At 54.1% G+C, this 26,526-nt stretch overlaps 1 protein-coding gene across 2 annotated transcripts in view; it reads right to left on the reverse strand.

The window, feature by feature from the left end:
- The window catches only part of LOC140387047 (contactin-associated protein-like 5), a 1,703,123-nt gene that overhangs the window by 156,020 nt on the left and 1,520,577 nt on the right, over nucleotides 1–26,526 (reverse strand). The window lies entirely within an intron of this gene.

The following is a 26,526-nucleotide window of genomic DNA, read 5'->3' on the forward strand; positions in this document are numbered from 1 at the left end:
CTGCCCTCCTCATTCAATGATAGCACTCTCACTTCTGGATTGGAAGGTCATAAGTATTTGTCCAGTTTTAGAAAGTGAGTATGTAATCTGGACAGATAGATCACTGTAATACTGAGAGTGCTGTATTGTTCACTAAATATCGAGGGAGTGATTTATTATCAGCTCTTCTGCGCCGTGGCCTGGTGATAGCGCTCTCGTCCTGCAAGTCAAAAGGTTATGAGTTCAAGCTCCACTCCATCGACTTCAGCCCAAAGATCGGCTGAAGCACGCGGTACATTAGTGTTGGGAGTCTTGCACTGGCAGGGGTGCTGTCTTGTTGCTGCAACATTCAACCAAGTTTCTCCTGGAGTTCTCAGGTGGACCAAAATCGATCCATGGCACAACTCGAACAACAGCAGGAGGCTTCTCCCTGGTGCCCTGGCCAAAACCTCTCCCTCAACCAACGTTTCAAAAAGGCGGATTGTCTGGTTATTACCACATTGCTGCAGGTTGAAAATCCCTTATCCGAAAAGATTGGGGCCGAGTGTGTATCGGATTTCAGAATTTTTCGGATTTCAGGATATAATAATAATCTTTATTGTCACAAGTCGGCTTACATTAACACTGCAATGAAGTTACTGTGAAAAGTCCCGAGTCGCCACATTCCGGTGCCTGTTCGGGTACACATAGGGAGAATTCAGAATGTCCAAATTACCTAACAGCACATCTTTCGGGACTTGTGGGAGGAAACTGGAGCACCCGGAGGAAACCCAAGCAGGCATGGGGATAAGGAACCTGGGGCCCTGGCGCTGTGAAGCAGTAGTGTTAACCACTGTACTACTATGTGCCACACATGTGTGTCGCATTGGGAACAGAGCATGTGTGGTGTGCCATGGGAACTGCACATCGCCCGGGAGCAATGTGGGATTTCCCACTTGTGACGTCACGTCGACCCTCAAAAAGAAAGTGCAGATTTTGGAATTTTTCAGTTTGGGAATTTCGGATAATGGATGCTCAATCTGCATTTGTGGAATCTTGCTGTGCACAATTTTGAGTGCTGCGCTTATTATCTGAAAACAGTAACTACACCTCAAAATCACTTCATGAGCTGAGAAATGCTTAGCGACTTTATGAGGGTGAGTAAGGTATATGACAGTATTTATTTGTATTCAGTGGAAATACTTTTAGGTCCCACATGACAATTCTGAGTATTAGTTGGATAATCCAATTGGATAATCAGGTTTTGGGAGATTTTACAATAAAGAGACAATTGCGTATTCTAAACAATCATCTAAAACACTCTGTGGTATTTCTCCGTTTACTTTATGCAGATCTAAGCAGTTGCAATCAGATCATATGAGAAATGAGCAACATTTAATGTGCTTCAGTTACACTCACATGTTGGCCATTTCATATAATCATAGAATTTACAGTGCAGAAGGAGGCCATTTGGCCCATTGAGTCTGCACCAGTCCTTGGGAAGAGCACCCTACCTAAGCCCACACCTCCACCTTATCCCCATAACGCAGTAATCCCACCAAACTTTTTTTCATTTTTGGACACGAAGGGCAATTTAGCATGGCCAATCCACCTAACCTGCACATCTTTGGACTGTGGGAGGAAACTGGAGCACCTGGAGGAAACCCACGCAGACATGGAGAGAAAGTGCAAACTCCGCACAGACTGTGAACCAAGCCACGATTCGAACCTGGAACCCTGGAGCTGTGAAGCAACTGTGCTAACCACTGTGCTACTGTGCCCCCCACCCCCTGCTCTCACGTCCACATGTCTGTCCTTGACATGCTGCAATGTTCCAGTGAAGCCCAACGCAATGGAGGAACAATACTTCATCTTCCGATTAGGCACGTTACAGCCTTCAGGACTTAACATTGAGTTAAACAACTTCAGACTGTGAAATCTCTCCTCCACCTTCACCCCATTTTTATTTCTATCAATTTGTTTTCATTTCTTCCATCAATCTGTTTTTCCGTCACCCTTTACGCCCCTCCCCCCACCCCATGAGGGCCATCTATTCCATGTTCCAAGTTATCCTTTGACACATTGCTTACCCCTGATCCGTCATTAACACATTCTGGTCTCTTAATGTGCTGCTATCAGAACCCTTTTTACACATTATCACCATAATTTACATTCCCTTTGTCTTTTTGTCCACATCTTTGTTAATCTCCACCTATTCAAAGAATATCATAGAATCCCTACAGTGCAGAAGGAGGTCATTCGGCCTATCACGTCTACACCGTCCCTCTAAAAGACCATTCCCCCACCCTATCCCTGCAACCCCATAACCCCACTGATGTGACCATCAAGTCACGTGAGACAGAGAGTTGAAGTGAACAGTGGCTTTAATCAACTAGAACGGTGCCTGCCTGCGACTGCTCTGCTACAGGGCAGCTGCTCTTAATACCTCCCCTCAAGGGGGCGGAGCCCACAAGGGCACCAACATGATACATTCTGTGTAATATCGTACAATGGTCCATAGGTGGAGCCCACATGGGCAACAGCGTGATACAGTGTAATACTGTGGTGAATGGTTAGTACAATACGTTCACCACATTCACCCCCTGTTAAAAAAATGAAGTCCAGCGGGGGTGAAGGGTTCACAGGTTCAGTCTGTCCGGCGCCCTGATCGTGCGCTGCGATCGCCGAAGCTCTGGTATTGCACTCATGGAAGTGAACTCATCGGTGCGGGCATGGGTAGTGAACTCGCCGGTGCGGGCACAGACGTGGACTCCGGGAGCGTGTCTTCTGGAGCTTCGTTCCTGTGGGTCGGTGAAGGGGGAAGGGAGTATAGGAGGGGGTGTGGAGGCCATGTAGGGGCGGGGTGCAGGTCGGCGTAGGTTGGGGGGATAGGTTGGGGTGGTGGTGGTGGCGGTGGTGTAACCTGCGGGTGCCAGGTCCCGGAGGGAAACCGTATCCTGTCGGCCGTCGGGGTGTTCTACGTATGCGTCCTGGGTGTTGGTGTGAAGGAGCTGGACCCTCTGACCAGGGGGTCGGACTTGGGCTCCTTATGTGTTTGCGGAGTAGGACGGGTCCCGGTGTCTTCAGCCAGGATGGAAGCGAGACCCCGGAGGTGGATTTCCTGAGGAAAATAAACAGGCGGTCATGAGGGGTCTCTTTCGTGGCCATGCAAAGGAGTGACCTAATGGAGTGGAGCGCGTCGGGGAGGACCTTCTCCCAGTGGGAAACTGGGAGGTTCCTAGACGATAGGGCCAGGAGGACGCCTTCCAGACCGTCGCGTTCTCCCTCTCCACTTGTCCATTTCCCCGGTGGTTGTTACTGGTAGTTCTGCTCGAGGCGATGCCCTTACCGAACAGGTACTGACGCAGTTCGTCGCTCATAAACGAGGAGCCCCGGTCACTGTGGACATAAGTGGGGAAACCAAACAAGGTGAAGACGCTATGTAGGGCCTTAATGACGGTGGCCGAGGCCATGTCGGGGCAGGGGATTGCAAAGGGGAAGCGGGAGAACTCGTCAACGACGCTTAGGAGATACGTGTTGCGGTTGATAGAGGGGAGGGGCCCTTTGAAGTCGATACTGAGATGCTCAAAGGGCCAGGATGCCTTCACCGGGTGGGCCTTATCCGGTCGATAGAAGTGCGGCTTACACTTTGTGCAGATTTGGCAGTCCCTGGTCATGGCCCTGACCTCCTCGGTGGAGTAGGGCAGGTTGCGGGCTTTGATGTAGTGGAGAAGTCGGGTGACCCCCGGATGGCAGAGGTCATCGTGGATGGCCCGGAGTCGGTCATCTTACGCGCTGGCGCACGTGCCGCGGGACAGAGCATCTGGGGGCTCTCAGGACGATACACTATATCGTAATTATAGGTGGAGAGTTCGGTCCTCCACCTCAAGATCTTATCGTTCTTGATCTTGCCCCGCTGCGTATTATCAAACATGAAGGCTATCGACCGTTGGTCGGTGACGAGGGTAAACCTCCTACCAGCGAGGTAGTGCCTCCAGTGCCGCACAGCTTCCACGATGGCTTGGGCTTCTTTTTCGACTGAGGAGTCCTGAATTTCAGAGGTGTTGAGGGTACGGGAAAAAAATGCTACTGGCCTGCCCGCCTGGTTAAGGGCGGCGGCGAGGGTGACCTCTGACGCGTCGCTCTCCACCTGGAAGAGGACGTACTCGTCCACCTCGCGCATCGCGGCTGTGGCAATATCTGCCTTGATGCGGCAGAAGGCCTGGCGGGCCTCAGCCGCCAGTGGGAAGATGGTAGCTTTGATCAGTGGGCGGGCTTTGTCCGCATAGTTGGGGACCCACTGGGCGTAATAGAAAATACCTTTTCAGGACCTTGGGGCAGTGCGGGAGGGGGAGTTGCAGGAGGGGACGCATACAGTTGGGGTCAGGCCCTAGAACTCCGTTTTCCACAACATAGCCGAGGATGGCTAGTTGAGGGCTTAGGCAGTTTGGAGAAATTTCTGGAGGCTGGCGTAGTAGTCCTGCTGGTCGTGACCGCATGGTGACGTTGTCCAAGTACGGAAATGTGGCCTGTAGCCCGTACTGGTCCACCATTCAGTCCATCGTTCTTTGGAAGACCGAGACCCTGTTTGTGACGCCGAAGGGAACCCGGAGGAAGTGGCAGAGGCGGCTGTCTGTCTCAAAGGCCGTTTAGTGGCGGTCCCCCGGGCGGATTGGGAGCTGGTGGTATGCAGACATCAGATCCACCGTGGAGAACACCCGGTAGTGTGCGATGTGATTGACCATGTCTGCTATCCGGGGAAGGGGGTGCGCATCGAGGTGCGTGTACTGGTTTATGGTTTGGCTGTTGTCTACAACTATCCGGTTCTTTTCCCCGGTCCTGACGACCATCACCTGAGCTCTCCAGGGGCTATTACTGGCCTCGATGATCCCCTCCTGCAAGAGATGCTGGACCTCGGACCTGATAAAAGTCCTGTCCTGGATGCTGTACCGCCTGCTTCTGGTGGCGACTGGCTTACAGTCGGCGGTGAGATTTGCGAAGAGGGGGGAGGGTCGACCTTCAGGCTCGCGAGGCTACATATGGTGAGTGGGGGTAGGGCCCGCCGAACTTCAGGGTTAGGCTCCTGAGGTTGCACTGGAAATCCAGTCCCAACAGAAGAGGAGCGCAGAGATCGGGGAGTGCATATAGTTTAAAATTGACGTACTCAGCGCTCTGTATCGCAAGGTTTGCGACAGTGTACCCCCGGATCTGCACTGAGTGCGATCCAGTAGCGGGGGAGATTGTTTGAAGTGCGGGGAAGATTTGGAGGGAGCAGTGCCTTACAGTGTCTGGGTGAATGAAGCTCTCCGTGCTCCCGGAGTCAAACAGGCAAGGCGTTTCGTGTCCATTGACCCGGACGATCATCATGGAGTTCCGGAGGTGTTTTGGTCATGACTGGTCGAGGGTGACCGCGCCGAGTTGCGGGTAGCCGGCGTGGTCGGAGGTGATGGGGTGGTCCCAAGATGGCTGCCCCCGTCGTTCGCACGTGTCGAGCGGCATTGCAGATGGCGGCCAAGGTGGTGGCCCCCGTCGGTCGCATGTGTCGGGCGGCGAGGAAGATGGCGTCCAAGATGGCGGCCCCCATGAGTCGCACATGGTGGGCTGTGTGGGAGACGGTTGCCAAGGTGGCGGCCCCCGTGAGTCACACATGTTGTGCGGGGTTGAAGATGGCTGCCCCCACGGACAACACGAGGCAGATGATGCGTCCGGAGGGGGCGGAGCCGGCAGGCACGCAGCCACACTGCGGGGTCTGCGGGCCTGTGTGGTGGTACGTATTAGGGGTAATGTGGTACCTGTGAAGCCGAGAGGCTATTGGCTGACAGGTCCCGGGTCCTGGTTGGATCTGCCGACTTCTGGCTCCGCCCTGAAGGCGGAGTATAAGAGCTCGAGCTTCTCCCCGCAGCCTCATTCTGTTGCTGAGCTGCTGGGGACAAGTCTCGCTTAATAAAGCCTAGATAGACTTCATCGCTTCTCGTCTCGCGTAAATCATTGTGCGCTACAATTTATTAAGCGAGCTTAAAAGACTATGGAGCTCCGGATCGCCCTGGAGTGCCTGCGGATCAGCCCCCATGCAGCGAACTCGGCGGCCGTATTCAAACACTGGCTAGCATGCTTCAAAGGCTACCTCCGATGGCCCTCGGCCGGATCACGGAAGAGCAGAAAATGCAGGTCCTGCACTCGAGAGTAAGCCCAGAATTTATTCACTAATAGAAGACGCAGAGGATTTCCCGACGGCGCTCGCATTGCTGAAGGGCATCTACGTTCGGCCCATAAACCAGGTCTACGCGTGCCACCAACTCGCGACGAGATGGCAAATTCCCGGAGAATCGCTCGAGGAATTCTACGGCGCGCTGCTGATTTTGGAACGAGGCTGCAACTGCCCGCCGGTGAACGCGATCGAACACACGGACCTGCTTATTCGTGACGCATTCGTGGCAGGTATGAGCTCTCCCCAAATTCGTCAAAGACTTTTAGAAAGAGAGTCGCTAGGACTCTCAGAGGCACGGGCACTTGCGGCCTCCCTTGATGTGGCCTCCCAAAACGCCCGCGCCTAGGGCCCCGACCGCGCGGCAGCCCCTTGGGCTCCGTGCACCCCCGTCGCGACCAACTCCCCGGCACCCCACCCCCCCCCCCCCCCGCAAGCTTGCGCGGTTAAAGCGCCAGACTATCCCGGGGGGGCCCGCTGCTATTTTTGTGAACAGTCGAAACACCCCCGGCAGCTCTGCCCGGCCCGCGCAGCTACTTGTAAAAGCTGCGGCAAAAAGGGCCATGATGCGGCAGTGTGCCGGTCCCGGGGGTCGCCGCAATCCCCGGTGAAGAACGAGGACAGCACATCCCAAACACCCCCCAACCCCCTCAGCGCCCCATGTGCGACCCGTGGGCGCTGCCATTATAGGTCCTGGGCACCACGAGGGGAGGATGGGCGCCGCCATCTTGTGACCCCCCAGCCGCGTGCGATTCATGGGGGCAGCCATCTTGTCCACCCCTGACCACGTGCGACCCATGGGGGCGGCCATTTTGTCCACCCCCGGCCGCGTGCGATTCATGGACGCCACCATCTTGGTTGACAACAAAGGACCCCAGCATCGACGGCTCCACGGGGTCCAAAGAAGACGCCGCAACACTACTACCACGACTGGCTTCGGTGACACTGGGTCAATCGCGGCCCCGGACGCTCCAGACGACGACAACAACGGTGCTGGTCAACGGATACGAGACGGTGGAAAAGACCTTATACTGAGCAATCCGATTGACCATGTCGGATATGCGGGGGAGAGGGTACGCATCTAGCTGCGTGTACCTGTTGATGGTCTGACTCCGGGAGCACTGAAAATTTTATTCACCCAGACACGGTAAGACGCTGTTTTCTGACCATCCATACAAGCACGCAAAGGATTTCCCTAGCTGCAGGATCCCACTCAGTGGAGATCAAAGGGTTCTGCATCGCAAACCTAACGGTGCAAGGGAGGGAGTTCACGAACTACAGGCTCTACGTCCTGCCCCAACTCTACGCGCCCACATTACTGGGATTAGACATCCAGTGTAACCTTCAGAGCCTAACATTCCAATTCGGCGGCCCAATACCCCCACTCACTATCTGTGGCCTCGCAACCCTCAAGGTTGAACTGCCGTCCTTGTTGGCAAACCTCACCCCGGATTGCAAACCCGTCGCCACTAGGAGCAGATGGTACAGCGCCCAGGACCGGACATTTATCCGGTCTGAAGTCCAGCAGCTGTTGAAGGAAGGCATAATCCAGGCCAGCAATAGTCCCTGGAGAGCCCAGGTGGTAGTCGGAAAGACCGGGGAGAAGCAAAGGATGGTCATAGACTATAGTCAGACCATCAACAGGTACACGCAGCTAGACGCGTACCCTCTCCCCCGCATATCCGACATGGTCAATCGGATTGCTCAGTATAAGGTCTTTTCCACCGTGGACCTCAAGTCCGCCTACCACTAGCTCCCCATCCGCCCAGGTGACCGCAAGTACACCGCCTTCAAGGCAGACGGGCGGCTATACCACTTCCTAAGGGTCCCATTTGGCGTCACGAACGGAGTCTTAGTCTTCCAGCGGGAGATGGACCGAATGGTTGACCAGCACGGGTTCCAGGCCACGTTCCCGTACCTTGACAACGTAACCATCTCCGGCCACGATCAGCAGGACCACGACGCCAACCTCCAAAAGTTTCTTCAGACCGCTAACGCCCTAAACCTCACATATAACGAGGAAAAATGCGTTTTTAGCACAAACCGTTTGGCCATCCTTGGATACGTAGTGCACAATGGAGTAATAGGCCCCGACCCTGAACGCATGCACCCCCTTATGGAATTTCCCCTCCCCCACTGCTCCAAAGCCCTGAAACGTTGCCTGGGCTTCTTTTCATATTATGCCCAGTGGGTCCCCCAGTACGCAGACAAGGCCCGCCCGCTAATTCAGTCCACTACCTTCCTCCTGTCGACAGAGGCTCGCCAGGCCTTCAGCCGCATCAAAGCGGATATCGCAAAGGCCACGATGCGCGCCATCAACGAGTCCCTCCCCTTCCAGGTCGAGAGCGACGCATCAGATGTCGCTCTGGCAGCCACCCTTAACCAAGCGGGCAGACCCGTGGCCTTTTTCTCCCGGACCCTCCACGCCTCAGAAATCCGCCTCTCCTCAGTGGAAAAGAAAGACAAGCCATAGTGGAAGCTGTGCGACATTGGAGGCATTACCTGGCCGGCAGGAGATTCACTCTCCTCACCGACCAACGGTCGGTAGCCTTTATGTTCGATAATGCACAGTGGGGCAAAATTAAGAATGACAAGATCTTAAGGTGGAGGATCGAGCTCTCCACCTTTAACTATGAGATCTTGTATCGTCCCGGAAAGCTGAATGAGCCGTCGAATGCCCTGTCCCGCGGCACATGTGCCAACGCACAAATAGACCGCCTCCAAGCCCTCCACGAAGACCTCTGCCACCCGGGGGTCACCCGATTCTACCATTTTATAAAGTCCCGCAACCTCCCCTACTCTGTGGAGGAGGTCCGTACAGTCACCAGGAACTGCCACATCTGCACAGAGTGCAAACCGCACTTTTTCAGGCCAGATAGAACGCACCTGATCAAGTCTTCCCGCTCCTTTGAATGCCTCAGTTTGGATTTCAAAGGGCCCCTCCCCTCCACCGACCGCAACGCATACTTCCTGAACGTGGTGGACGAGTACTCCCGTTTCCCCTTCGCCATCCCCTGCCCCGACATGACAGTGGCCACAGTCATTAAAGCCGTTGACACCATATTCACACTGTTCAGTTTCCCCGCGTAGATCCATAGCGACAGGGGGTCCTCCTTCATGAGTGACGAGCTGCGCCAGTTCCTGCTCAGCAAGGGCATAGCCTCGAGCAGGACGACCAGCTACAACCCCCGGGGGAACGGGCAAGTAGAGAGGGAGAACGGCACGGTCTGGAAGACTGTCCTACTGGCCCTACGGTCCAGGGATCTCCCAGTTTCCCGGTGGCAGGAGGTCCTCCCGGACACTCTCCACTCCATCCAGTCGCTGCTGTGTACCACCACTAACCAAACGCCTCATGAGCGCCTCCTTGGCTTCACCAGGAAGTCCTCCTCCGGAATGTCACTACCGACCTGGCTGGCGGCCCCAGGACCCATCTTGCTCCGGAAACATGTGCGGGCGCACAAATCGGACCCGTTGGTCGAGAGGGTCCACCTTCTCCACGCGAACCCGCAGTACGCCGGTGTACCCCAACGGCCGACAGGACACGGTCTCCCTGCGGGACCTGGCGCCCGCCGGCAACACACACACACTCCCGACACCGATCACCCCTTCCCTGCCACCGGCGCACCCCGCGACCACCCCTTTCCCGGGGGGATCGGTCCTCCTCCCGTGCCCGCCCAGGAGTAAAACAGGAACAAACAGCGAAACGCTCCCGGAGACGACAACGCCCGAGCAAGCACCTGCACCACTACCGGGGCTGAGGCGATCGACGAGGAAGACCAGACCGCCCGCTCGACTCGTGGAATTCGCGTGACACCAAGAAAAAGCAAGAATGTTGTTGTAACAAAAAAAAATGTTTTGCCCGTATTGTAAATAGTTCTCACAAACATGTACATAGCCCAGTGTAGGGCTAAAGCTGTATTAACACAGTCCGAAATTTGTTCCAGGGCCAGCCTTGTAAACCCCTACCACCATGCGAACCACCACCCCGCCGGGTTCCTTTTTAACAAGGGGTGAATGTGGTGGTGTGAATGAGGGGTAATGTGGTACCTGTGAAGCTGAGAGGCTATTGGCTGACAGGTCCTGGGTCCTGGTTGAATCTGCCGACTTCTGGCTCCGCCCTGAAGGCGGAGTATAAGAGCTCGAGCTTCTCCCCGCAGCCTCATTCTGTTGCTGAGCTGCTGGGGACAAGTCTCGCTTAATAAAGCCTAGATAGACATCATCGCTTCTCGTCTCGCGTAAGTCATTGTGCGCTACAGCCTGTGAGTCTGAGAGTCGGGCCTGCGACTTGGAGTATTTGGACCTGGCCAGGCAAACTTTTGCGAAGTGCCCCTTTTTGCCGCAGTCTCTGCAGCTCGCGTTCCGAGCCTGGCAGCGCTGCCTGGGTGCTGGTGCTAGCCGCAGAAATAGCAGGGTAGCCCCCCGGGTTGGGCGGGCAGCCGTGCGGCACAGGCCTGGGGTACTCTCTGGTCGGGGGTCCACGAGGGGGGGTCGCGTGATCGAGGGTCGTGGGATCAGGCAGGAACGCGTTGAGGCCTTGGAACGCGACTTCTAGGGAGGTGGCTAGTTTTACCGTCTCTTCTAGGTCAAGGGCGTCTTTCTCGAGTAGGCTGGGTCTGACGAAGTTGGACCTGACTCCAGCCACGCAGGTGTCCTGGACGGCGAGGTCCATATGTTGAGATGCCGTGACGGCCTGGTAGTCGCAGCTTCGCGCGAGGACTTTGAAATTGCGTAGGTACTCCTCCAGCGATTCCCCGGGGCATTGGCGGCGAGTGGTGAGGAGATGCCACGTGTACACCTCGTTCACCGGCCTTAAGTATAGGCGTTTCAACATCGCGAGGGCGTCCGCGTATGTGGAGGCTTCCTCGAGTTGTACAGAAATTCGATGGCTCACCCGGGCATGGAGGAGGCTCAGCTTCTGATCGTCGGAGAGGGAAGGCGAGGAGGAGGCGACGAGGTAGGCCTTGAAACATCGGAGTCAGTGTGAAAAAATCCCTTTGGCTTCCGCGGCCTGTGGGTCGACTTCCAGTCGGTCAGGTTTGAGGGCCGATTCCATTGTGGTGTTTTAGTCGATTAAATTGATGCGACCATCAATTCACGTGAGACAGAGAGTTGAAGTGAACAGTGGCTTTAATCGACTAGAACAGTGCCTGCCTGCGACTGCTCTGCTAGTGAGCTGCCTACAGGGCAGCTGCTCCATATATCTCCCCTCAAGGGTCGGAGCCAGTGGTGGAGCCCACGTGGGCAACAGCGTGATATAATGTAATGCAGTGGTGAATGGTTAGTACAATACGTTCACCACATCCACCTACCCTTTGGACACCAAGCGACAGTTTAGCACAGCCAATTCACCGAACCCGTACACCTTTGGATTGCGGGAGGAAACCGGAGTACCCGGAGGAAACCCACGCAGACACGAGGAGAAAGTGCAAACTCCACACAGTCACCCGAGGTTGGAATTGAACACGGGTCCCTGGCACTGTGAGGCAGCAGTGCTAACCACTGTGCCGCCATGTCACCGTGCCGCCCTATTGCTGGCCCCTTCTCCAGCCCCACTGCTCCGTGCGCACGCGCCCCCCCCTCCCCCCAATACAGTATAATTCTCATCCTATTTCCAGTTCTCTCCAGTTAAGACAAAGAGTCATCCAGTCTCTAAATGTTAGCTCCGTTCTCTTTCCATCGATGCTGTCAGACCTGCTGAGATTGTCTAGCATTTTCTATTTTTTAGGACGACAGAGAACAAAGAACAAAGAACAAAGAAATGTACAGCACAGGAACAGGCCCTTCGGTCCTCCAAGCCCGTGCCGACCATGCTGCACGACTAAACTACAATCTTCTACACTTCCTGGGTCCGTATCCCTCTATTCCCATCCTATTCATGTATTTGTCAAGATGCCCCTTAAATGTCACTATCGTCCCTGCTTCCACCACCTCCTCCGGCAGCGAGTTCCAGGCACCCACTACCCTCTGCGTAAAAAACTTGCCTCGTACATCTACTCTAAACCTTGCCCCTCTCACCTTAAACCTATGCCCCCTAGTAATTGACAGAGAGAGCTTGGTTCAAAACAACAGTGGCATGTGGAAGACGTTTGGCCGTTTTGTTTAAATCAGGCTCTCGATCAGCAAAGAGATGTACCATTGGTCAAAACAGCAGCGAGAAGGCTACAAACTCAAATGGTTTTGAGGGAATACAGAGCACCAGAGTAACCAGAAGGATGAGGGGGAACCTTATTGAAACTGACAGGATTCCACTAGGCCTGGGTAGAGTGGACGTGGAGAGGATGTTTCCACTTGGAGGAAAAACTGGAACCAGAGGACACCATCTCAGACTAAAAGGACGATCCTTTAAAACAAGGATGAGGAGGAATTTCTTCAGCCAGAGGGTGGTGAATCTGTGGAACTCTTTGCCGCAGAAGGCTGTGGAGACCAATTCACTGAGTATCGTTAAGACAGAGATAGATAGGTTCTTGATTAATAAGGGGGTCAGGGGTTATGGGGAGAATGGGGATGAGAAAAATATCAGCCATGAAGGGCAGCACGGTAGCATAGTGGTTAGCACAATTGCTTCACAGCTCCAGGGTCCCAGGTTCGATTCCCGGCTTGGGTCACTGCCTGTGCGGAGTCTGCACATTCTTCCCGTGTGTGCGTGGGTTTCCTCCGGGGGCTCCGGTTTCCTCCCACAGTCCAAAGATGTGCAGGTTAGGTGGATTGGCCATGCTAAATTGCCCCGAGTGTCCAAAATTGCCCATAGTTTTGGGTTGGGTTATGGGGATAGGGTGGGGGTGTGGGCTTGGGTAGGGTGCTCTTTCCAAGAGCCGGTGCAGACTCGATGGGCCGAATGGCCTCCTTCTGCACTGTAAATTCTATGATTCTATGATATGATTAAATGGCGGAAAAGATTCAATGGGCCAAGTGGCCTAATTCTGCTCTTATGGACTGGAACTATCCTCCCCCCCTCCCCATCTCCCCCCACCCCCCCCCCCCCAGCCACCCCACCCCCACCCCCACCACCACCACCATCGGTGCCCTTGGCTGGAATATATCTCCTTGTTTTGGCTGTGGTAAAGGTGCAGGCTTTGCCCAAGGCGGAATTTGTAACTATTTTCAGGTCGAGAGGTAGAACTATCATGCGACATGCGTCCAGTATTATATGCGGTTCACCACCACCTGCTTTTCAACGATCATGTTCTCACCCTCCAAGGACAGCAGGATAATTGATGGGCTTATAAAATGCTTGGCACCAGTACATCATGGTGCGTGTTTTTTAATAGCCAGATTATATTATAAAACTCATACAGTCCCTGCCTGTCTTACTCTGGGGCTTAAGTTCTGACATTTTGTGGATCAGCTGAAATCCATATCAAACCTGTGAAATCTGAAGAGCCGGCCAACAAAATATCAACAATTAATAACTTAATCAAACAGCTAATCCGGAATGACAAATGAGGAGAAACTAATCCGAAAGGAAAGATTAGCACTGTGGCTTCACAGCGCCAGGGTCCTAGGTTCGATTCCCGGTTTGGGTCTCTGTCTGTGCGGAGTCTGCACATTCTCCCCGTGTCTGCGTGGGTTTCCTCCGGGTGCTCCGGTTTTCTCCCGCAAGTCCTGAAAGACGTGCTGTTTGGTGAATTGGACATTCTGAATTCTCCCTCTGTGTACCCGAACAGGTGCCGGAATGTGGCGACTAGGGGCTTTTCACAGTAACTTCATTGCAGTGTTAATGTAAGTCTACTTGCGACAATAAAGATTATTATTCTCAATAGTTTTTTTTCTGACACATTCCCTACCTGAGCTGCTGACAGGACTTAAAAAAGACAAATTTCACAAGAGCTTGATCAAATTTACCTGCAGGTGATTAAAAATTTTTTTTTTAAGAGTACCCAATTATTTTTTTTTCCAATTAAAGGGCAATTTAGCGTGGCCAATCCACCTACCCTGCACATCTTTGGGTTGTGGGGGTGAAACCCACGCAGACATGGGGAGAATGTGCAAACTCCACACGGACACTGACCCAGGGCCAGGATTCAAACCCGGATCCTCAGCGCCACAGTCCCAGTGCTATCCACTGTGCCACATGCTGCCCCCACCTACAGGTGATTTTAAGAACATAAGAACTAGGCGCAGGAGTAGGCCATCAGGCTCTTCGAGCCTGCTCCACCATTCAATGTGATCATGGCTGATCTTTTGTGGAGCTCCACTTTGCCGCCGGAACACCATAACGCTTTATTTCTTTATTCTTCAAAAAACTATCTATCTTTATCTTGAAAACATTTAATGAAGGAGCCTCAACTGCTTCACTGGGCAAGGAATTCCATAGATTCACAACCCTTTGGGTGAAGAAGTTCCTCCTAAACTCAGTCCTAAATCTACTTCCCCTTAGTTTGAGGCTATGCCCTCTAGTTCTGCTTTCACCTGCCAGTGGAAACAACCTGCCCGCATCTATCCTATCTATTCCCTTCATAACTTTATATGTTTCTATAAGATCCCCCCACATCCCTCTAAATTCCAACAAGTACAGTCCCAGTCTACTCAACCTCTCCTCATAATCCAACCCCTTCAGCTCTGGGATTAACCTAGTGAATCTCCTTTGCAAACCCTCCAGCGCCAGTACGTCCTTTCTCAGGTAAGGAGACCAAAACTGAATACAATATTCCAGGTGTGGCCTCACTAACACCTTATACAGTTGCAGCATAACCTCCCTCGTCTTAAACTCCATCCCTCTCGCAATGAAGAACAAAACTTCAGTCACCTTCTTAATTACCTGTTACACCTGTAAACCAACTTTTTGTGACTCATGCACAAGGACACTGAGGTCCCTCTGCGCAGCAGCATATTTTAATATTTTATCATTTAAATAATAATCCCTTTTGCTGTTATTCCTAGCAAAATGGATAACCTCACATTTTTCAACATTGTATTCCATCTGCCAGACCCTAGCCCATTCACTTAAACTATCCAAATCCCTCTGCAGACTTCCAGTATCCTCTGCACTTTTTGCTTTACCACTTATCTTGGTGTCCTCTGCAAACTTGGACACTTTGCACTTGATCCCCAACTCCAAATCATCTATGTAAATTGTGAACAACTGTGGGCCCAACACTGATCCCTGAGGGACACCAATAGCTACTGATTGCCAACCAGAGAAACACCCATTAATCCCCACTCTTTGCTTTCTATTAATTAATCACTGAGTGTCTTTAAGACAGTGATAGTTACGTTCTTGGCAATAAGGGGATCAGGGGTTATGGGAAGAAGGCAGGGAAATGGGAATGAGAAAAATATCGGCCGTGATTGAATGGCGGAGCAGACTCGATGGGCCTAGTGGCCTAATTCAGCTACCATGTCTTATGGTCTTATGATTAATCAATCCTCTATCCATGCTACTACTTTACCCTTAAAGCCATGCATCATTATCTTCTGTTGCAACCTTTTGTGTGGCATCTTGTCAAAAGCTTTCTGGGAATTTAGATATACCACATCCACTGGCTCCCCATTGTCTATCGGCTGGTAATGTCCTCAAAAAATTCCACTAAATTAGTTAGGCACGGCTTGCTCTTGACGAAACCATGCTGTGTCTGTCGAATGGGACAATTTCCATCCAGATGCCTTGCTATTTCTTCCTTGATGATAGATTCCAGCATCTTCCCTACTACCGAAGTTAAGCTAACTGGCCTATAGTTACTCGTTTTCTGCCTACCTCCTTTTTTAAACAGTGGTGTCACGTTTGCTAATTTCCAATCCGCCGGGACCACCCCGGAGTCTCGTGAATTTTGGTAAATTATCACTAGTGCATTTGCAATTTCCCTAGCCATATCTTTTCGTACCCTGGGGTGCATTCCATCAGGGCCAGGAGACCTGTCTACCTTTAGCCACATTTGCTTGCCCATCACTACTGGGTTTTTCCTGGGAGGTCCCAACCGCTGGCCAAGCCCATTTTTGAAGTTGCATTTCAAAGAACAAAGAAAATTACAGCACAGGAACAGGCCCTTCAGCCCTCCCAGCCTGTGCCGATCCAGATCCTTTATCTAAACCTGTCTTCTATTTTCCAAGGATCTACTTCCCTCTGTTCCCCGCCCGGTTCATATATCTGTCTAGATTCATCTTAAATTATTGTATCGTGCCCGCCTCTACCACCTCCACTGTCAAAGCGTTCCACCACCCTCTGCGTAAAATACTTTCCACGCACATCTCCCTTAAACTTTCCTCCTCTCACCTTGAAATCGTGACCCCTTGTAATTGACATCCCCACTCTTGGAAAAAGCTTGTTGCTATCCACCCTGTCCATACCTCTCATAATTTTGTAGACCTCAATCAGGTCCCCCCTCAACCTCCGTCTTTCCAACGAAAACAATCCTAATCTACTCAACCTTTCTTCAATGCTAGCACCCTCCATACCAGGCAACATCCTGGTAAACCTCCTCTGCACCCTCACTAAAGCATCCACATCCTTTTGGTAATGTGGCAACCAGAACTGCACGCAGTATTCCAAATGTGGCCTAACCAAAGTCCTATACAACTGTAACATGACCTGCCAACTCTTGTACTCAAAACCCCGTCCGATGAAGGCAAGCATGCTGTATGCCTTCTTCACTAAGGGACTCCACTGTGTGGACAGGCACCATGCACATTTCCCAACACATGTGCAGAGGATTCTCTCGGTGCAGTTGGAAGGCCGTGTAGCATCCTAGAACTCAATTTCTGAGTTACATTGTCTTCCCAAATTATTTTGCAACAAGCTGCTGCTTAAGTAAATTCTCAGCTATGTTATATATTATGAACCGCTTAAGACTCTGAGGTACCCTCAATAATGACACTTAGAGATTAAACTGTAAAGAAGGCTTTATTAGACTAATAACTATGCTAGAGCTAGAGACGAGAGCTGACTGTTACAGACCATGAGGCAGCCCTTCTGTATGGCTCCCAGATGGGCGGAGCCAGAGGCGGAGTCCCCAGGGTTATAAGCCCGGTCTTAAAGGGGACATCACCTTACATGATGATAAGGCACTAACCGTTCATCACATACTCCCTCTGAGGGAGCTGGCCTGACTCAGAGACAGAAAGGCATTGGTAGCAGTCATGGGTAAACACAGATATGCAAAGCAGTTATATTGTGTGGAACTCAAATAGAAGATGTTGGAAATACACAGCAATGCTGCTGGCATCATTCCCGTACCAGCCTCCCTGAACAGGTGCCGGAATGTGGCGACTAGGGGCTTTTCACAGTAACTTCATTGAAGCCTACTCATGACAATAAGCGATTTTCATTTTCATTTTCATCTTGCAGGCAGATCAACATGGTTTTCACTTCAAGTCAATGACCATTCACAGTACAGAAACAATGGCCCAGATCTTCCAGCCCCCGGAGAGTCGCAGTCTGGCTGTACCCTGAAATATATGTGTCGGTATCTCTCGGATGTCAGCATGCACACTCATCTCCGGGAATTTTAAAATTAAAATTACCAATTTCCTCCTGCCCAGACTGCTGCAGGATTGTGGCAATCGTGTGAATTTCCATGGGGTGAGGAGTGTGAGAGGGTTGTGGGGCTGGACAGTGTCCGGGTGAGGCAGGAAGGAGAACAAAGTCGGGTGAGGAAGGGTGGTGAACACTGTCAGGGTGAGGGAGAAGGATGAACACTGTCGGAGTGAGGGAGGGTGGTGAACACTGTCAGGGTTAGGGAGAAGGATGAACACTGTCGGAGTGAGGGAGGGTGGTGAACACTGTCAGGGTTAGGGAGAAGGATGAACACAGTCGGGTGAGGGAGAAGGATGAACATTGTCAGGGTGAGGGAGAAGGATAAACACTGTCGGAGTGAGGGAGGGGGATGAACACTGTCGGAGTGAGGGAGGGGGATGAACACTGTCGGAATGAGGGAGGGGGAAGAACACTGTCGGAGTGAGGGAGGGTGGGGAACACTGTCGGAGTGAGGGAGGGGGATGAACACTGTTGGAATGAGGGAGGGGGAAGAACACTGTCGGAATGAGGGAGGGGGAAGAACACTGTCGGAGTGAGGGAGGGGGATGAACACTGTCGGAGTGAGGGAGGGGAATGAACACTGTCGGAGTGAGGGAGGGGGATGAACACTGTCGGAGTGAGGGAGGGGGATGAACACTGTCGGAGGGAAGGGGATGAACACTTTCGGAATGAGGGAGGGGGATGAACACTGTCGGAGTGAGGGAGGGGGATGAACACTGTCGGAGTGAGGGAGGGGGATGAACACTGTCGGAGTGAGGGAGGGGGATGAACACTGTCGGAGTGAGGGAGGAGGGGAATAAACACTGTCGGAGTGAGGGAGGGGGATGAACACTCTCGGAGTGAGGGAGGGGGATGAACACTGCCGGAGTGAGGGAGGGGAATGAACACTGTCGGAGTGATGGAGGGGGATGAACACTGTCGAAGTGAGGGAGGGGGATGAACACTGTCGGAGTGAGGGAGGGGGATGAACACTGTCGGAGTGAGGGAGGGGGATGAACACTTTCGGAATGAGGGAGGGGGATGAACACTGTCGGAGTGAGGGAGGGGGATGAACACTGTCGGAGTGAGGGAAGGAGTAAAACACTGTTGGAGTGAGGGAGGGGGACGAACACTGTCGGAGTGAGGGAGGGGGGATGAACACTGTCGGAGTGAGCGAGGGGGATGAACACTCTCGGAGTGAGGGAGGGGGATGAACACTGTCGGAGTGAGGGAGGAGGGGAATAAACACCGTCGCAGTGAGCGAGGGGGATGAGCACTGTCGGAATGAGGGAGGGGAATAAACACTGTCGGAGTGAGGGAGGGGGATGAAGACTGTCGGAGGGAGGGAGGGCGGTGAACACTGTCGGAATGAGGTAGGGGGATGAACACTGTCGGAGTGAGGGAGGGCGGTGAACACTGTCGGAATGAGGTAGGGGGATGAACACTGTCGGAGTGAGGGAGGGTGGGGAACACTGTCGGAGTGAGGGAGGGGGATGAACACTGTCGGAGTGAGGGAGGAGGGGAATAAACACTGTCGGAGTGAGGGAGGGGGATGAACACTGTCGGAGGGAGGGAGGGCGGTGAACACTGTCGGAGTGAGGGAGGGTGGGGAACACTGTCGGAGTGAGGGAGGGGGATGAACACTGTCGGAGTGAGGGAGGGGGATGAACACTGTCGGAGTGAGGGAGGGGGATGAACACTGTCGGAGTGAGGGAGTGGGCTGAACACTTTCGGAGTGAGGGAGGGGGATGAACACAGTTGGAGTGAGGGAGGGCGGTGAACATTGTCGGAGTGAGGGAGGGGGATGAACACTTTCGGAGTGAGGGAGGGGGATGAACACTATCGGAGTGACGGAGGGGGATGAACACTGTCGGAGTGAGGAAGGGGGATGAACACTGTCGGAGTGAGGAAGGGGGATGAACACAGTCGGAGTGAGGGAGGGGGATGAACGCTGTTGGAGTGAGGGAGGGGGATGAATACTGTTGGAGGGAAGGGGATGAACACTGTCGGAGTGAGGGAGGGGATGAACACTGTCGGAGTGAGGGAGGGGATGAACACTGTCAGAGTGAGGGAGGGGGAAGCACACTGTCAGAGTGAGGGAGGGGGATGAACACTGTCGGAGTGAGGGAGGGGGATGAACACTGTCGGAGTGAGGGAGGGGATGAACACTGTCAGAGTGAGGGAGGGGGATGAACACTGTCGGAGTGAGGGAGGGGGATGAACACTGTCAGAGTGAGGGAGGGGGATGAACACTGTCGGAGTGAGGGAGGGGGATGAACACTGTCGGTGTGAGGGAGGGGGATGAACACTTTCGGAGTGAGGGAGGGGGATGAACACTGTCGGAGTGAGGGAGGGGGATGAACACTGTCGGAGTGAGGGAGGGGATGAACACTGTCAGAGTGAGGGAGGGGGATGAACACTGTCGGAGTGAGGGAGGGGGATGAACACTGTCGGTGTGAGGGAGGGGGATGAACACTTTCGGTGTGAGGGAGGGGGATGAACACTGTCGGAGTGAGGGAGTGGGTTAAACACTGTCGGAGTGAGGGGGATGAACACTGTCGGAGTGAGGGAGTGGGCTGAACACTTTCGGAGTGAGGGAGGGGGATGAACACTGTTGGAGTGAGGGAGGGGGATGAACACTGTCGGAGTGAGGGAGGGGGTTAAACACTGTCGGAGCGAGGGAGAGGGATGAACACTTTCGGAGTCAGGTTGTGGGATGAACACTGTTGGAGTGAGGGAGTGGGTTAAACACTGTCGGAGCGAGGGAGGGGGATGAACACTGTCGGAGTGAGGGAGGAGGATGAACACTGTCGGAGTGAGGGTGGGGGATGAACACTGTCGGAGTGAGGGAGGGGGATAACCACTGTCGGAGTGAGGGAAGTGGATGAACACTGTCGGAGTGAGGGAGGGGGATAAACACTCTCGGAGTGAGGGAGGGGGATAAACACTGTCGGAGTGAGGGACGGGGATGAACACTGTCAAAGTGAGGGAGGGGATGAACACTGTCGCCGTGAGGGAGGGAGAGGAACACTGTCAGAGTGAGGGAGGGGGATCAACACTCTCGGATGGAGGGAGGGGGATTGTGGTGGTATGTATTAGGGGTAATACGGTACACCATGATGCCGACAGGCTATTGGTAGATAGATACTGGGTCCTGATAGGATCTGACGTCTACTGGGCTCCCCCCAGAAATGCTGTGATAAGAACCCAGGTTTCTCCCAGCAGCTGCCTTCTGAAACCGAGCTGCTGGGGAACAAGTTCTGCTCAATAAAGCCTTTGATTGATGTTACCTCACCTGCCTTGCGTCATATTGATGGTCCAACAATTTATTGAGCAGACGTTCCTCCATTCCAGAGTGAGTCCTGACATCTACTCACTCATTGAGGACGAGGACGACTTCCCCGCGGCCATCGCCACGCTGAAAGACATCTACATCCGGCCCACCAACCAGGTCTTTGCACGCTACCAGCTCGCGACACGACGACAACTTCCCGGAGAATCGCTGGACAAGTTCTACAATGCTCTGCAGATCCTGGGAAGAAGATGCAACTGCCCAGCGGTAACGGCGAACGAACACACGGAGCTCCTGGTCCGCGATGCGTATGTGGCAGGTTTGTCTTCACCCCAGATCCGCCAGAGACTTTTGGAGAAAGAATCTCTGGGACTCACAGAAGCTCGGGCCCTGGCGGCATCCCTCGATGTGGCCTCGCAAAACGCCCACGCCTACGCCCCCGACCGCACTGCAGCCCCTTGGGCTCCATGGACCCCCGCCGCGATCGACTCTCCGGCACCCCCCCCCCCACCCCCGCAAACCTGCGCGGCCAGAACCCCAGACCACCCGGGGGGGGCCTCGTTGCTATTTTAGCGGCCAACCGAAACACCCCCGGCAGCGCTGCCCAGCCCGCTCGGCTACCTGTAAAAGCTGCGGGAAAAAGGGCCACTACGCCGCGGTGTGCCAGTCCCGGGGGGTCGCTGCGATCTCCGGGGAAGAAACGGGACCACGACTCAGCCCCCCCAGCGACCCACGTGCGGCCAACGGACGCTGCCATTTTGGGCCCCGGACGCCACGAGGAAGAGATGGGCGCCGCCATTTTGTCCACCCCACAGCGCGTGCGATCCGTGGACGCCGCCATCTTGGCTGACAGGAAAAGACCCCGACACGGACGGCTCCATGCTGCCTGACTACAATGATCTGCTGCAGCAACCACGCTTGGCATCGATGACCCTGGACCAGTCGTGTCCCCGGACGCTCCAGACAGCAACGACTACAGTGCTGGTGAATGGGTACGAGACGCCGTGTTTAATCGACTCTGGGAGCACGGAGAGTTTTATTCATCCGGACACGGTAAGACGCTGTTCCCTTGTAATTCGTCCAAGCACCCAGAAAGTTTTCCTGGCGGCGGGGTCCCACTCCGTGGAAATCACAGGGTTCTGCATCGCAAACCTAACGGTGCAGGGGAGGGAGTTCAAAAATTACCGACTGTATGTCCTCCCCCATCTCTGCACGCCCACACTGCTGGGGTTGGACTTCCAATGCAACCTCCAGAGCTTAACATTTAAATTTGGCGGCCCTATACCCCCACTGACTGTCTGCGGCCTCACGACCCTCAAGGTTGAACCGCCTTCCTTGTTTGCGAACCTTACCCCGGATTGCAAGCCTGTCGCCACTAGGAGCAGACGGTACAGCACCCAGGACCGAACATTCATCCGGTCTGAAGTCCAGAGGCTGCTGATGGAAGGCATCATCCAGGCTAGCAACAGTCCCTGGAGAGCCCAGCTGGTAGTCGTAAAGACCGGGGAGAAGCAGAGGACGGTCATCGACTATAGTCAGACCATCAACAGGTACACTCAGCTAGATGCGTACCCTCTCCCCCGCATATCCGACATGGTCAATCGGATTGCACAGTACAAGGTTTTTTCCACCGTGGACCTCAAGTCCGCATACCACCAGCTCCCCATCCGCCCCAGTGACCGCAAGTACACTGCCTTCGAAGCAGACGGGCGGTTATACCACTTTTTAAGGGTTCCATTCGGCGTCACGAACGGAGTCTCGGTCTTCCAACGAGAGATGAACCGAATGGTTGACCAGCACGGTTTACGGGCCACGTTCCTGTACCTCGACAACGTCACCATCTGCGGCCACAACCAGCAGGACCACGACGCCAACCTCCGCAAATTCCTCCAGACCGCTAACGCCCTCGACCTCACCTACAACAGGGAAAAATGCGTGTTCAGCACCGACCGTCTAGCCATCCTGGGCTACGTAGTGTGTAATGGAGTGATAGGCCCCGACCCTGAACACATGCGTCCCCTCATGGAGTTCCCTCTCCCCCACTGTGCCAAAGCCCTGAAACGCTGCCTGGGCTTCTTTTCTTACTACGCCCAGTGGGTTCCCCAATACGCCGACAAAGCCCGTTCACTAATCCAGTCCACTGCTTTTCCCCTGTCAACAGAGGCATGCCAGGCCTTCAGCCGCATCAAGGCGGATATCGTAAAGGCCACGATGCACACCATTGACAAGTCCCTTCCCTTCCAAGTCGAGAGCGACGCATCAGATGTCGCTCTGGTGGCCACCCTCAACCAAGCAGGCAGACCCGTGGCCTTCTTCTCCCGAACCCTCCACGCTTCAGAAATTCGCCACTCCTCAATGGAAAAGGAGGCACAAGCCATAGTGAAAGCTGTGCGACATTGGAGGCATTACCTGGCCGGTAGGAGATTCACTCTCCTCACTGACCAACGGTCGGTTGCCTTCATGTTCGATAATGCACAGCGGTGCAAGATCAAGAACGACAAGATCTTGCGGTGGAGGATAGAACTCTCCACCTATAATTATGAGATCTTGTACCGTCCCAGAAAGCTGAACGAGCCGTCCGATGCCCTATCCCGCGGCACATGGGCCAACGCACAAGTGGACCGTCTACAAGCCCTCCACGAGGACCTCTGCCACCCGGGGGTCACTCGTTTCTACCATTTCCTCAAGGCCCGCAACCTCCCTTACTCCGTTGAGGAGGTCCGAACAATCACCAGGAACTGCCAGATCTGCACAGAGTGCAAACCGCACTTTTTCAGGCCAGATAGAACGCACCTGATAAAGGCCTCCCGACCCTTTGAACGCCTCAGTTTGGATTTCAAAGGCCCCCTCCCCTCCACCGATCGCAACACGTACTTTCTGAACGTCGTTGACGAATACTCCCGTTTCCCCTTCGCCATCCCCTGCCCCGACATGACCGCGGCCACGGTCATTAAAGCCCTCTGCACCATTTTTACACTGTTCGGTTTCCCCGCCTACATCCATAGCGATAGGGGGTCCTCCTTCATGAGTGACAAACTGCGTCAATTCCTGCTCAGCAGGGGCATAGCCTTGAGCAGGACGACCAGCTACAACCACCGGGGGGAACGGGTAGGTAGAAAGGGAGAATGGAATGGTCTGGAAGGCCGTCCTACTGGCCCTCCGGTCTAGGAGTCTCCCAATTTCCTGCTGGCAGGAGGTCCTCCCGGATGCCCTTCACTCTATCCGGTCCCTGCTGTGCACCACCACGAACCAAACGCCTCACGAGCGCCTCCTTGTTTTCCCCAGGAAGTCCTCCTCTGGAACGCCACTTCCGACCTGGCTGGCAGCCCCGGGACCCATCCTGCTCCGGAAACATGTGCGGGCGCACAAATCAGACCCGTTGGTGGAAAGGGTGCATCTGCTCCATGCAAACCCGCAATATGCCTACGTGGCGTACCCCGGTGGCCGGCAGGACACGGTCTCCCTGCGGGACCTGCGCCCGCAGGAGCTATACACACCCCTCCAACACCAATCACCCCCTCACTCCCTCCGGCGCATCCCGCAGCCAATCCCTTCCCAGGGGGATCGGTTCTCCTTCCAGGCCCGCCCAGGAGTAAGGAAACAGGGGACAGCACTACGCTCCCAGAAACGACAGGACTCGAGCCAGCACCATCACCAACACCCGGCCTGAGACGATCGGAAAGGACGACCAGGGCACCCACCCGGCTCATCGAATCGCTTTAAATCATGTCAATGTTTCAGTAGCCCAGTAAAGCGGCATTATTGTATATAGTTTATAGTTATGGCACAATGCCGACCCTGTTTGGCCCAGTTAAAGCGGCATTCTTGTATATAGTTCATAGTTACAGCACACTACCAACCCGGTAAACCCCTACCACCATGCGACCCACCATCCCGCCGGGTTCCTTCATCCATCAGATCATTCCTTCATCTGAGAGCTTCATCTACCCCGATACGGTAAGGCGCTGCTCCCTCGCGGTACACCCCGCTAACCAGAGAATCTCCCTGGCTTCCGGATCCCACTCCGTGGCGATCCGGCGGTACTGCATCGCCACCCTCACCGTCCAGGGCATGGAGTTCAGCGGCTTCCGCCTCTACGTCATCCCCAACCTCTGCGCTGCCTTGCTACTCGGCCTGGACTTCCAGTGCAGCCTCCAGAACCTAACTCTGAAATTTGGCGGGCCCTTACCACCCCTTACCCTTTGCGGCCTCACGACCCTGAAGGTCAACCCGCCTTCCCTTTATGCAAACCTAACTCCGGATTGCAAACCCGTCGCCACCAGGAGCAGACGGTACAGCGCCCAAGAGAGGACCTTCATCAGGTCTGAGGTCCAGCGGCTCCTGCAGGAAGGTATGATCGAGGCCAGGAACAGCCCCTGGAGAGCCCAAGTGGTAGTGGTGAAAACCGGGGAGAAAAACAGGATGGTCGTTGACTACAGTCAGACCATCAACCGGTACACGCAGCTCGACGTATACCCCCTCCCATGCACATCTGATATGGTCAATCAGATTGCACAATACTTGGTCTTCTTAACATGGAGCTGAAATCCCCCTACCACCAGCTCCCCATCCATAAGGCGGACCGCCCATACACTGCGTTCGAAGCAGAAGGCCGCCTTTACCACTTTCTTAGGGTTAACTTCGGCGTCACCAACGGAGCCTCGGTCTTCCAACGGGAGATGGACTGAATGGTTGACTGGTACAGACTGCGGGCCACCTTCCCATACCTGGACAACATCAACATCTGCGGCCACGACCAGCAGGACCACAACGCTAACCTTTCCAAATTTCTCCACACCGCCACTCTCCTCAACCTCACGTAAAACAAGGAGAAGTGCGTGTTCAGCCATCCTCGGCTATGCGGTCCAGAACGGAGTTCTGGGGCCCGACCCCAATCGCATGCGACCCTCATGGAACTCCCCCTCCCCCACTGCCCCAAGGCCCTCAAACGATGCCTGGGGTTCTTTTCGTATTACGCCCAGTGGGTCCCTAACTATGTGGACAAGGCCCGCCCACTCATTCAATCCACCTGTTATAACCTGCTGACTTACCATTGGCTGGGGACTAATGACTATCCCACAATCCTGTGGGAGTATGAGCTCCCCCAATGAGGGGGGCGGAGAAACCACTAGTAAACTCCTAGTATAAATAAGCTGGCCAGTTCAGGAACCAGGAGGAAGGAGTATGTAGCAAGGGAAGTTACTGCTACTGTTATGTATATATGTTATAGTAAATAAATGTTATTACTTTGTATCCTTAAAATTCGTGCTGGATTCTTCGTGGCCCTTACAAAACCACCGTTTTCCCACTGATGGTCGAGGCTCACCAGGCCTTCGACCGTATCAAGGCCGACATCGCCAAGGCCGCGATTCACGCGGTCGACGAGATGCTCCCCTTCCAAGTTGAGAGCGATGCATCAGACTTTGCTCTGGCCGCCACCCTCAACCAGGCAGGTAGGCCCGTGGCATTCTTTTCCTGCACCCTCCATGCCTCCGAAATTCGGCACTCCTCTGTCGAAAAGGAGGCCCAAGCCATCGTTGAATCTGTGCGGCATTGGAGGCATTACCTGGCCGGCAGGAGATTCACTCTCCTCACTGACCAACGGTCGGTTGCCTTCATGTT

Source organism: Scyliorhinus torazame, chromosome 2 (assembly GCF_047496885.1).
Source record: "Scyliorhinus torazame isolate Kashiwa2021f chromosome 2, sScyTor2.1, whole genome shotgun sequence".
NCBI lineage: Eukaryota > Metazoa > Chordata > Chondrichthyes > Carcharhiniformes > Scyliorhinidae > Scyliorhinus > Scyliorhinus torazame.